Source organism: Mus pahari, chromosome 8 (genome assembly GCF_900095145.1).
Source record: "Mus pahari chromosome 8, PAHARI_EIJ_v1.1, whole genome shotgun sequence".
Taxonomy (NCBI): Eukaryota; Metazoa; Chordata; class Mammalia; order Rodentia; family Muridae; genus Mus; species Mus pahari.
In genome coordinates this window covers 59999529-60010430 of record NC_034597.1, presented here as the reverse complement: position 1 = coordinate 60010430, position 10902 = coordinate 59999529, and positions in this window count along the sequence as shown.

The following is a 10902-nucleotide window of genomic DNA, read 5'->3' as shown; positions in this document are numbered from 1 at the left end:
AGGGGCAGGGGCAGGGGCAGGGGCAGGGGCAGGGGAGGAGCAGGAGCAGGAGCAGGAGGAGCAGGAGGAGCGGCAGGAGCAGCAGCAGCAGGAGGAGCGGCAGCAGGAGCAGCAGCAGCAGGAGCAGCAACAGCAGGAGCAGCAGCAGCAGGAGCAGCAGCAGCAGCAGCAGGAGCAGCAGCAGCAGCAGCAGCAGCAGTAGCAGGAGCAACAGAGATGCATTTACCAGCAAGAGGTGAAGGCAAGCAAAAAAACCTGCATTAATTTTTCCTTGGACCTCTTAATATCATCCAGCCCACCCGATATGTTAGAGGATCTTCTCTTTTATTTAATCCATCCTGCAACTTTCTGACAGACTCTAGGTCCCATCAAATGATCAATTTGATCATTGAAATGAAGCCTACCAGGGGGGTCTAAACTTTTCTATTTAAATATATGCAATAAATGATTGTTTTACTATAATTTGTCCTTCCAGATGAATTGTGTTTTGTCACTCTCTGCCTTTTCTCTCTGTCTCCTCCTCTCTGTTCGGTTAGCTTCCTTGCGCCAATTTCCTCTGTGAACTTAATTTTTTAAGCTTTTACATAACCAAGTCTGAATGAGGTCACACAGCGTTTTTCTGTGTCTGGATCCTCTCAGTGACTTTTTAAAAAAATTACTTTATGTATGTGAGTACACTGTAACTGTCTTCAGAAACATGAGAAGAGTGCATCGGGTTCCATTATGATAGTTGTGAGCCAGCATGTGGTTGCTGGGAATTGAACTCAGGACCTCTAGAAGAACAGCCAGTGATCTTAGCTGCTGAGCTATCTCTCCAGCTCCTCCTCTCAGTGACTTTTAAGATTTACACATCACCACATGCCACATGGCCTTTATCTCATCCGTTCACCGTTAGACACATGGGCTGAGGCTTTGTCTTGGCTGTTGTGAGTAGGGCTGCAACGAACAGGAACTTCAGGCATCTCACTGGCACACTGAATTCCTTTCCTTTGGATGGATTCCCAGTAGCGAGATTGCCAGTCATTTGAGAGTTGTACTTTACAGTTTTAGAGTTACAGCCATGCTGTTTTCTATAATGGTGGAGGCCAGGTTTCTAACTGGTGGCATCTCACAGAGGAGAACGGATACACTGAACCCAGAGATAACCAATGTAGGAATCCAGGATACACTAAAGCCCTGTTGTTTGTTCTGTGGCCATGCCTCCCACATATGCCTATTGCTCTAGGAAAACAACAATGTGCTTCCTTTATTGTCCCAGTAAGCCCTGCCTTCAACTCGGCAGAATTCTTTCAAAGGGACCAATGGAGCAGAACACAGAGAGAATGAGCCTGAGGCAAGTGCTCTAGGTGAGAAAGTGCTCTGCTGCTCCAGACCATATGAGCTTGTCTGGCCAGGCCTTCCAGAGTGGGCTTTGGAGTTTTCCTGCTGACCTTACTGCCCAGCTAGCTTATTCTCCATTGGCAGGGTCCTTTACATGATATATATATATATATATATATATATATATATATATATATATATATATATATATATATCTTCATAAGACTAAAATCTTCTGCCTCTATTTGTTTGGTAAGGGTTATTAGAGGGAACAGAAATCTTGCTCACCTGTCTTCATCAGGCTTTTATATTTGTCACATCTGATGTGACAAATGCATTGAAAGTCAAATTACTGAGGTGAGTGTGATAGGGCATGACTCCACTTACAGCCTTTGGGAGGTTGAGGCAGAAGGATATCTCATTCAAGGTCATTTTAGCTGCATAGTAAGACCCTGTCCCTGTCCCCACCTTTTCAAAACCTCAAATTATCAAAAAGAAAAGGATTGTCTATGTTATTTTAGATTTTGTATTTAGATTGTTTCTAAGACAAGCTCACCAGCAGGAATAGGAAGAAAAAGTGTGTTGTTAAGAGCCACATAGGTATTTGACACTCAGTGAAGGGCAATGTCTGAGCACACCCATGTATTTAGCATGGTTCATTCCTTATCAACACTACTAGTTTGTCTAAATAGAAACTGTAGGCTAACACTGAATGAATGGTCACGTGTGTGCTGAGTGCACATTTGGAGAATATTCAACATTTTAAAATGGGATCCCACCTTTGATATCGCTTATGTTAGTTCTATTGTTATGTGGCTTACGTAAATGGGTTTAATTCCATTCATCTATTCTATAAACTTTCTTTCATACCTATTACTTTTCTGTTTTACCTCAAACAATTCTTCAGATCGGTCAGAGAAGGAAGACATACTCCATGATTTTCTCATTTCCTGGCTATTTCTGATTTCCTTCCTTCTTCTAGATCCTGCTGTGCAGATTTGCACGGCTGTCATTTTCTGTTAGACTGAAGGTCACCTGCCATGACCATGTTTAGTCAAAGTCTACTGGCAACAACTTCTAGTTTGGGATTTTTCTGGAAAATTTTAAGATCCCTTTTTCTCTGGCTACAACAGCTCCTCTTTCAGTACTTACAAGTTGTCCTTCTAGTAAGCTCCTACCACTACTTCCCAAAAAGAATCTTCTAGTCACTGTTATCTATGTTCCCTTGTTTATAATTTGTGACTCTCCCTTTCTGGCTAATTTTCAACTTAATCTTTGGTGCAAATTAATGACAAACAGTAGAATGTGTGACTTTCTTTATTTTTCAGAATGGATTAGTTGTTTTTTTTTTAAGTTTTTGAAATTATAATTACATTATTTCCCCCATTTATTCCTCTTTGCCTTCTTGAAAATTTATGGCCCCCCTTTTCATTAATTGTTGTTACATTAATATATATATATCTACATATACAAATATATTCCTAAATACATACATACACACTCTTCTCAGTCTGTATAATGTTACTTATATATATGTTTTCAGAGCTGTCTATTTGGTGTTGGATAGTCAGTTGGTGTGATCTTCCTGAGGGAAGACTATTTCTCCTGCTCTTAACATCTTTGAGTTCTTTGTGTAAAGGTGAAGTCCTTTGGGCTCTCTTCCTTGCCCCCTATTCTGCTCACTTTAACATATCTTTGCCATTGGCTTTGATCAGCTCATGTACAAGCAGTTGTGTTGGTGAGACTTAAAGGACATGACTTCTTGTATTATTAGGAGACACAATCCCACAGCAAAGTCCCCGATCTTCTGGCCTTTACAATCTTTCCAGACCTTCTTCTACAACGGTCCCTGAGCTTTTGGTGCAGAAGTGTTTTGTAGATCTATACATTGGGACTTGTCTTCTCAACTGCATTTCGCTTGGTTGTAGTTTATGTAATGGTGTCTTATAGCAAAGAGAAGTTTCCTTGATGAAGGGTGAAGACTGCAGTTATCTTTGGGCATAAGGACAAATGTTTAGAATGCAGTTAGGAATTATGCTGGTTTAATAAAGTGCTGGTTGTAAGTTCTCCTGCAAGATCCATGACTTTGCTAGCCCTAGGTAGTTGGATAGGTTTCCAGTACCAGATATGATTTCCTCTTGTTGAATAGGTTTTAAGTCAAATTAAAAAACTGTAGATTACTGCCTTAGTTATGGTTTCTATTTCTATGCTAAAACACCATGACCAAAAGCAACTTGGGGAAGAAAGGGTTTATTACACTTTCATTTCTATAACACAGTTCATCATGGAAGGCATTTGGGGTAGGAATTTAAAAAAAGGTCATGAACCTGGAGGCAAGAGCTGATGCAGAGGCTATAGGGAAGTGCTAGCAATTGTCTTGCTCCTCCTGGCTTGCCAAACTTACTTTCTTATAGAATTCAGGACCACCAGCCCAGTGGTGATACAACCCAAAATAGGCTAGGTCCTCCACTATTAGTCACTAATTAAGAAAGTGCCTTGCAAGTTTATGTTCAGCTCAATTTTATGTAGGCAGTTTCTTAATTGAGGTTCTCTCTTCTCAAATGACTGTAACTTGTGTCAAGTTGACATAAAACTAGCCAGTTTACTACCAGGTTATGCATATATATGGATTTCTTTACAGTTAGTCCTTCTTTGAGTATATCGAGCTTCTTGGCTATGTAAGTCATGGTTTTGCTTTTTAAATCAGCTCTCAAACCTTTTCTCATTTTGTTCAGAGTGTTATTTTCCTGTCTTACCTTTACTCTGTCCCTCTGAACTTTATTATGTGTATAAAGACCATTTAATATTTTCCTTCAAGATACCAAGAATGTATTTGTCTTCTTTAGTCTTGTCCTCCCTCATCCTGTTAAGTACATTGAATAATTTCTATCATTATTTCAGGTGGACATTGATATGAATAATAATCATATCACTTGTGAACTACAGCCAACTTAAGAGGAACTGTGGGTTCAGTTTAACTGTCAAACCCAGCACATACACATGACTTCTCCATGTAGTGCATGTTTATGAATTAATAGCCCACACTATGATGACACAGGTAGAAGTTGTAGGACTTCTTACGACCTTGCGTAAGATAGCCCATAATATAGTCTATTTATTGGCCAATACTTCAATATTAGACTGTTGGAGATTAGTAGGCACATTTTTCAAAAAGTCAAAAGAATGGGCGATAATATTGCTGTCATAATTACACAACAGTGTCCATGTTTAGAATCCTTGCTAAATACGTTATCCAGGTCATCTTGATTTTGTTTTTATTGACTGCATTAATTTCTTTTCTATTGCTATGAAGAGACGCCATGACCAAGGCAACTTATAAAAGAAAGCATTGAATTGGGGATCTTGCTTACATCTTTGGAGGGTGAGTCCATGATCATCATGATGGGAGCATGGTATTTGGCAGGCTGGAGTGGTATCTTAAAGTTTACATCTAATCCATAAACCCACAGGGAGGGGGGAGAGAGAAAGAGAAAAAGAAAGAGAGAAAGACAGACAGACAGAGAGGGGGGGTCTTTTTGTACCTCAAAGCCCACTTCTAGTGGTTCACCTCCTCCAGCAAGGCCACACTTCCTAATCCTTCCTAAAAAGTCCACCAACTGGGAGCCAGACATTCAAATACATGAGTCTCTGGGGGCCGTTCTTATTCAGACCACCAGACAGACCATTCTTTTCTTCTGTGATACATTCCCTGTTTTGGTTCATTTTTACTGGATTTTTAATTCAATACTGAACAATTGGAATAATGAAATGTGAAGACTCTGGGTCTTGTTATCTTTCTTTGAAGATTATTAATGCATATTATATAGAAGTTGATAAAAGATGAAATGGGAAACTTATCAAATTGAAACATGTGCAGGCTTGATTTCACGCCTATTTGGGCAGATACACTTCCCATGTCTCTAAGTCCTAGGAGTTACCCACAAAAGAAAAGGACCCCAGCTGCCAACGTTTCTCTTCTAGGATGATCTTATGTGGGCATGGGTTTATATACCTGTGATTTTAGAAGGTCTACTCTTAGGAAGGCATTCTTTGGTCATTGATTCCGATGATGAAGAATAACAGAGTTTTCCAAGTCGAACTCTCTAACACTGCTCTTATCTCATCAGGGCTGACACTCCCCTGCCTCAGCTCTGATGCTGTGCCTTCTGGGAAGGTTAATTATTGCATAGGCACAGTCCAGACCTCACTCCAGGAAAGTAGACATAGGCATCCTTAGGCGCTACATATCTTCCTTGCTTATTCTGTATTTTCTATAGATTCAGCTCCTCTGAGCTCTGATTCTGCTTTCTCACCTCAGTGGGACAGTCAAGCTCCACTCAGTTCCTGAATTTTCCTATTCTCATTTTCTTCAGCCTGTTGTCCAATGGCTCAGATGCCTTTCTTCACGTACTATTTTACAGCTTTAAAATGTTTCATGTGCAGAGACTGGTGAGGTACCAGCTAGTCCTCCGTGGTCAGAAGCAAGAGGCCCATCAATGCTTTTATTGATGACTCCCAGTTTCTTGTTATATTTAGCGTAACTGTTGCTGTTCTGAGGTTGCAATAAAGAAACCTGATATTTTTATATAGCACTATTTATGATTTTAATTTTAAAAGAGTTTAATTTCTGATCCAGCTAAAATGATTTTGATGATGTATGCTATGAAATATAGAGTTAATTTCATCTCCCTCATGATGGTTACTCTGTAGTCCCCAAACTGTTTCTTTAAGAAAATTTGTCATTTTTAACAACTTGCATGAAATACTTTATAGAACTTCTTATATTTTAACTCTTATTTCAGTGTATTTCTGGGCACCCCACACTGTTTTATTGCTCTATCTATTCACACAGCAGTATATCACTGTTTATATCTGACTTTACAGTACATTTTAATATAGGCCAAAGCTATTTTTTTCATGATTATAGTACTATTTATCTTTTCTTTTCCATGAACTTTAAAGTCAACTTGCATTCAGTTTACAAATTTTGTAAGATTGCTCATTTTTTCAAGGACATTCTATTCAATATTATTTTTGCCATTTTATTTAGTCTGTATTTGTCAATAGCACATTTCATATCAAATTTACACATTGGCACATCGTTTTGTGATATTTTTAATAAAGGTGCACTGTCTAATTGGTCTCTCTCTCTCTCTCTCTCTCTCTCTCTCTCTCTCTCTCTCTCTCTCTCTCTCTCTCTGTAAGCTTTTAAATTAGTGATTTTCAACCTTCCTAATGCTGACCCTTTAATATAGTTCCTAATGTTGTGATGACCCCCAACCATAAAATTATTTCATTGCTACTCCATAGCTATAATTTTCTTACTGTTATGAATCACAATGTAAATATCTGATATGTGACCATAAAGGGGCCATAGCCCACAGGCCGAGCGCCACTGCTTTAGATAAAACACCAAGTTGGAGTCTTGGAGGGGAGAATTCCTGTCATTGACCTGTGTGTTTCTGGGAGGAGTTAAGTAAAGAACTGTTCATTAGAAATACATTTTTCTCATAAATTGGTAAATGATTTAGCCCTGAGCCTTTGTGATAGTTCATCTTCACTGTTGAGTTTGCATTTGGAATCACCTAGGAGACATATAACTGAGTCCTGTCTTTGAGAGCATTCACAGAGAGGATTGGCTAAGTAGGGAAGACCCACTTTGAACTGTGGGTGGCACCATGCTGTGACTTGGGCACCGTACTAAATAAAAGAGCTTTAAAAAGGGAAGAGGAAAGCACCCATCTGCCCCTCTGCCTCCTCATCACAGACACCGGTGACCAGTTGCCTTGAGCTCCTGCTGCCAGGACCTTCTCACCGTGATGGGCCACACCCCAATTCATGAGCCAACACAAACCCTTCCTGCAGGTGGTAGCTTTTTTGTCAGACGTTTGAGCAATGAACTAGTATGCCTTTCTCACAGTTTTTGCTTGTGCATTTTTGGCACTGAGATTTTTTTTAGCTGTGCATTGAAAGATCTCTGGAGGCTTCACAGTCATCTCAGGTGTGCACATTGGTGAAGTACATTGCCATTGGGTCCTTCCACTACTTCCCATGGCTTGGGACATTTTAAAAATGACACAAATTATCTTTCCCTGACAAGTTAAAACCTTTATTGTCTAGGAAGAAAAGCTTCTTGTGGCAACGATTTTCCCCTGANAACAGCAGCCTCCCAGATTTTGGCTTAGTAATACTGCATTATATATTATTATCTCTGGGGACTATTTGTAATTGTGGTTCCTTGTAGTTTCAGTTTTATTTAGAAACTGCTTTACTGTCTCACTTCTGGTTTGTGATTCTTGTTTTTCCTCATGAATTAAAATGACTGTGCTATCATTTGTGCATATGTGTGTGTGCACGCATGTGTGTTTGTGTGTGTATGTGTGTGTGCACACTCGTGTACATGTTATAGAACTCATACTGTGTTGATAAGTTTTTGTATAGATGGGGCTAGGCAAGCTTCTATGATGGGTTTGGTACAAAGGCAGGAACATGGTCATAGTCAGCTTGTAAGTGATGCAAATGCTTACTTCCAGTTAAACCTTATATCCAAAGGCAGATAGGGGGCTGGATCTTATCTGTAGGTCAAAATTTGAGGACCCTTGGTCTCTACTACTTTGGATTTTTGCAAATGAGTGATTTTTGTTGTTGTTGTTAAACTCCACACATCCTCTGATCATTGGAATAGGAGAGACCTTCTATTTGTGCAGGAGATTTGAGGCTTTTAAATCTTATTACATAAGTTTTTGCCAACTGTCTCCCATAGAAGAATGGCAAAGGCCTTTTACAAATATCCCTTTCATGTGTGTATGTGCTTGCATGTGTGTGGGCACTAATGTGCCATGGTACATCTGTGAAGGTCAAAGGATAACCTTAGGTGTAGACCTTGATTTCTACCTTCTGACAAGATCTCTTGCTCTTTGCCACTGTGTACCACAGACTAGCTGGCTCAGGAGGCTTCTAGGGATTCTGTCTCTATCACCCATTGTCACTGTAGAAGTACTGGGATTACAGTACTATGCCTTGCTTTTACTTGGGTTCTGGACATTCAGACTCAGATCCTTATGTTTGTATAGTTAACACTATATGTACTGAGCCACCTCTTCAGCCCCAAAGATATTTTAAAAGATAGATTGTGAACTAATAACACACCCATACATGATTAATCTTACTTGGCCTTTATAGTGTTTTTCTTTTGCATGCATCCAGTCCCAACTTTGAGCTGTTGTAAGATCTTAACATTCCATATTCCATAACATCTAAGATGCTGGGAAGAGAAAGTATGCTGCTAGTTATAATTGCTGGACACCACTAATTGTAAGACACATCCTGATTTAAAAGCAGTGACAATAATGTGTGTCTCAGTCAATGAATTATGAGAAAATACAAATCTGGATTTGTGTTTTGTTTCATTTTTTCATCCATGGAAAGGTAGGTCTGACACTATTGGAAGCACATTGTCCTGTCACAAGAATGAGGTTGACTCTATAGTGTCTTGGCACTTTGCATTTTGCATGATCCCCACCTAGCTCTCTCATTTATGTAAGCTGCCTGCAGGTATGACTCCTGTTTCTATGGCAACAGATCCACTCCAGAGGTGTGATCTTCATTCTCCATGGGGAGAGAATGTTCATCCAGAAGTGTTGGAGCTGGAAAGCTTTCATTGGAAATTGAACTTTTCCAGTTAAACAGCAGGCATTTGTGTTAAATATCTTTTATGGCAAAGGAATCACAGAAGACACACGTCTAGAAACCTTAGAGTCACAGGTCTGCCCTTATTTTCTACCATCAAATGACCAAAAACATAGGCATCACTTTCTCATTTTACTTCAGTATACAACCTGGGGTGTTTTAGAAGATGATCAAATACATACATATTTTTATGACTAAACAATTCTACGTGTGTGTGTTTGTGTGTGTGATATGTTGTATGTACAAGTCTATGTGCATTTTTGCATGTGTGTGTGTGTGCACCTGGAGGTTCAGGGTTGATGTTGGGTATCTTCCTTGGTTAATCTCTGCCTTATATCTTTAGGTATGGTTTCTCTTAGAACTTGGGGTTCACCTTTCTCCTACTGCAGCCAGCTTGCTACCGAGATTCCTGTCTCTCCTCCCTCAGCCGTGATTACAAGCTGGCTGCTATGCCTGCCCAGCTTTTATGAGTGCTCTTTAGATCTGAACTCATATCCTCAAGCTTGCATGACAAATACCACACTGAGCACTTAATTCTATATTTAATGTAAGGATAACAAGTAAAGGCATGTTTTTAGTTCAGTTCAGTGCTGATGATCACCTGTGCCATTCAGATGTTCAGATGTTGTAAACTTCTTTGAGGTGTTCGTGTCCTTGACTTGAGATTCTAGTTTGTCTGCCACAAACATAGCTAGCGCCACTTTAGTTATAGCCCCTCTAACTAGCACATTCTTCCTGTTCCTTCACTGCAGCACTTCTGGGATTGTTCTGTGTTAAGGTATGTACACACAAATGGTAAGACTGGAAGCTCCAATTTTGTGTTTCTCTTCCTTTCCTAGTGTATACCAACTCAGACCCTTTCCTGGAAGGCAGCAAACCATTACTGTCTCCTTCTTTTAGCCCACTTATTTCTGAAAGCTATTTTTTTCAAGTACTAGAGGCCAGTTTTGCCACAAGAAAAGGGCTGATTTGATGTTCTTCATACAGCTCTCCTTACCTTACAGCCAGATGCTACATTTTCTCTATATCTTAGATTCTGGAATACTATGCTATCATTTTCCTCTGAGCCTGTCTTCAGTGACAGTTCAGAAGAGAATTAGATCCAGAAGGATGCCATTTTCATCAGGAAATTTTAGAAAGTGTCTTTAATTAGTGGTTTCTGCTCAGCTATATATGGGTTAAGGATTAATGTTTTTGACTTTATTTTTTTCTGTTCAACATGAGAAATTTAGGGCAAAACAACTTTCCCACTTTGGTTTCAGTATTTTCCTTTCAAAACTGATCAACAACCTTATGATCATTACTAAGAAACAATATATATCTAAAATTTGGGTCTTGTGTGTTTGGTGTGTGTGTGTTTTAAACACATGCTGAATAAAATCATCAGATGGTTATGTGTAAGGTAGAATGGCTTAAAAATTGCTTCTGAGCTCCACTGATTTTAAACAACTTGCTAACTCCATTGTTTGTTGAAGTGAGACAGACAATGGAACAGAGCAAGTAGCAGAGGGTGGCTTGGTTAATACTAAATGAAAGTCATCCCCCTCCCACCCACATCAGACATGTCAAACAGCAGTGAATTATAAGCTACACAAAGGCTTGGGAGCTGGCTCAGAAATCTTTGAATCAACCTCCCCAAAACAGCATGAGTTTAATGAGAGGCATCTTGCCAGGCTGTTTGCTTCAACAGGTTGTATTCGCAGAGGTGATCTGGGGACTAACTTGCCAAATGGCAGAAGGCAAGCTGGCATAAATCTTAAAGAAGCACTTTCAGGAAGATAAGGGAGGGGATCCATTGAAGCAGAGGGTCAGACTCTATTTTACATTGGTGAAATAGTGTTATTTGTTTATTTGTTTCGTGTGTGTATGTGTGTGTGCACGTACCACAGGATA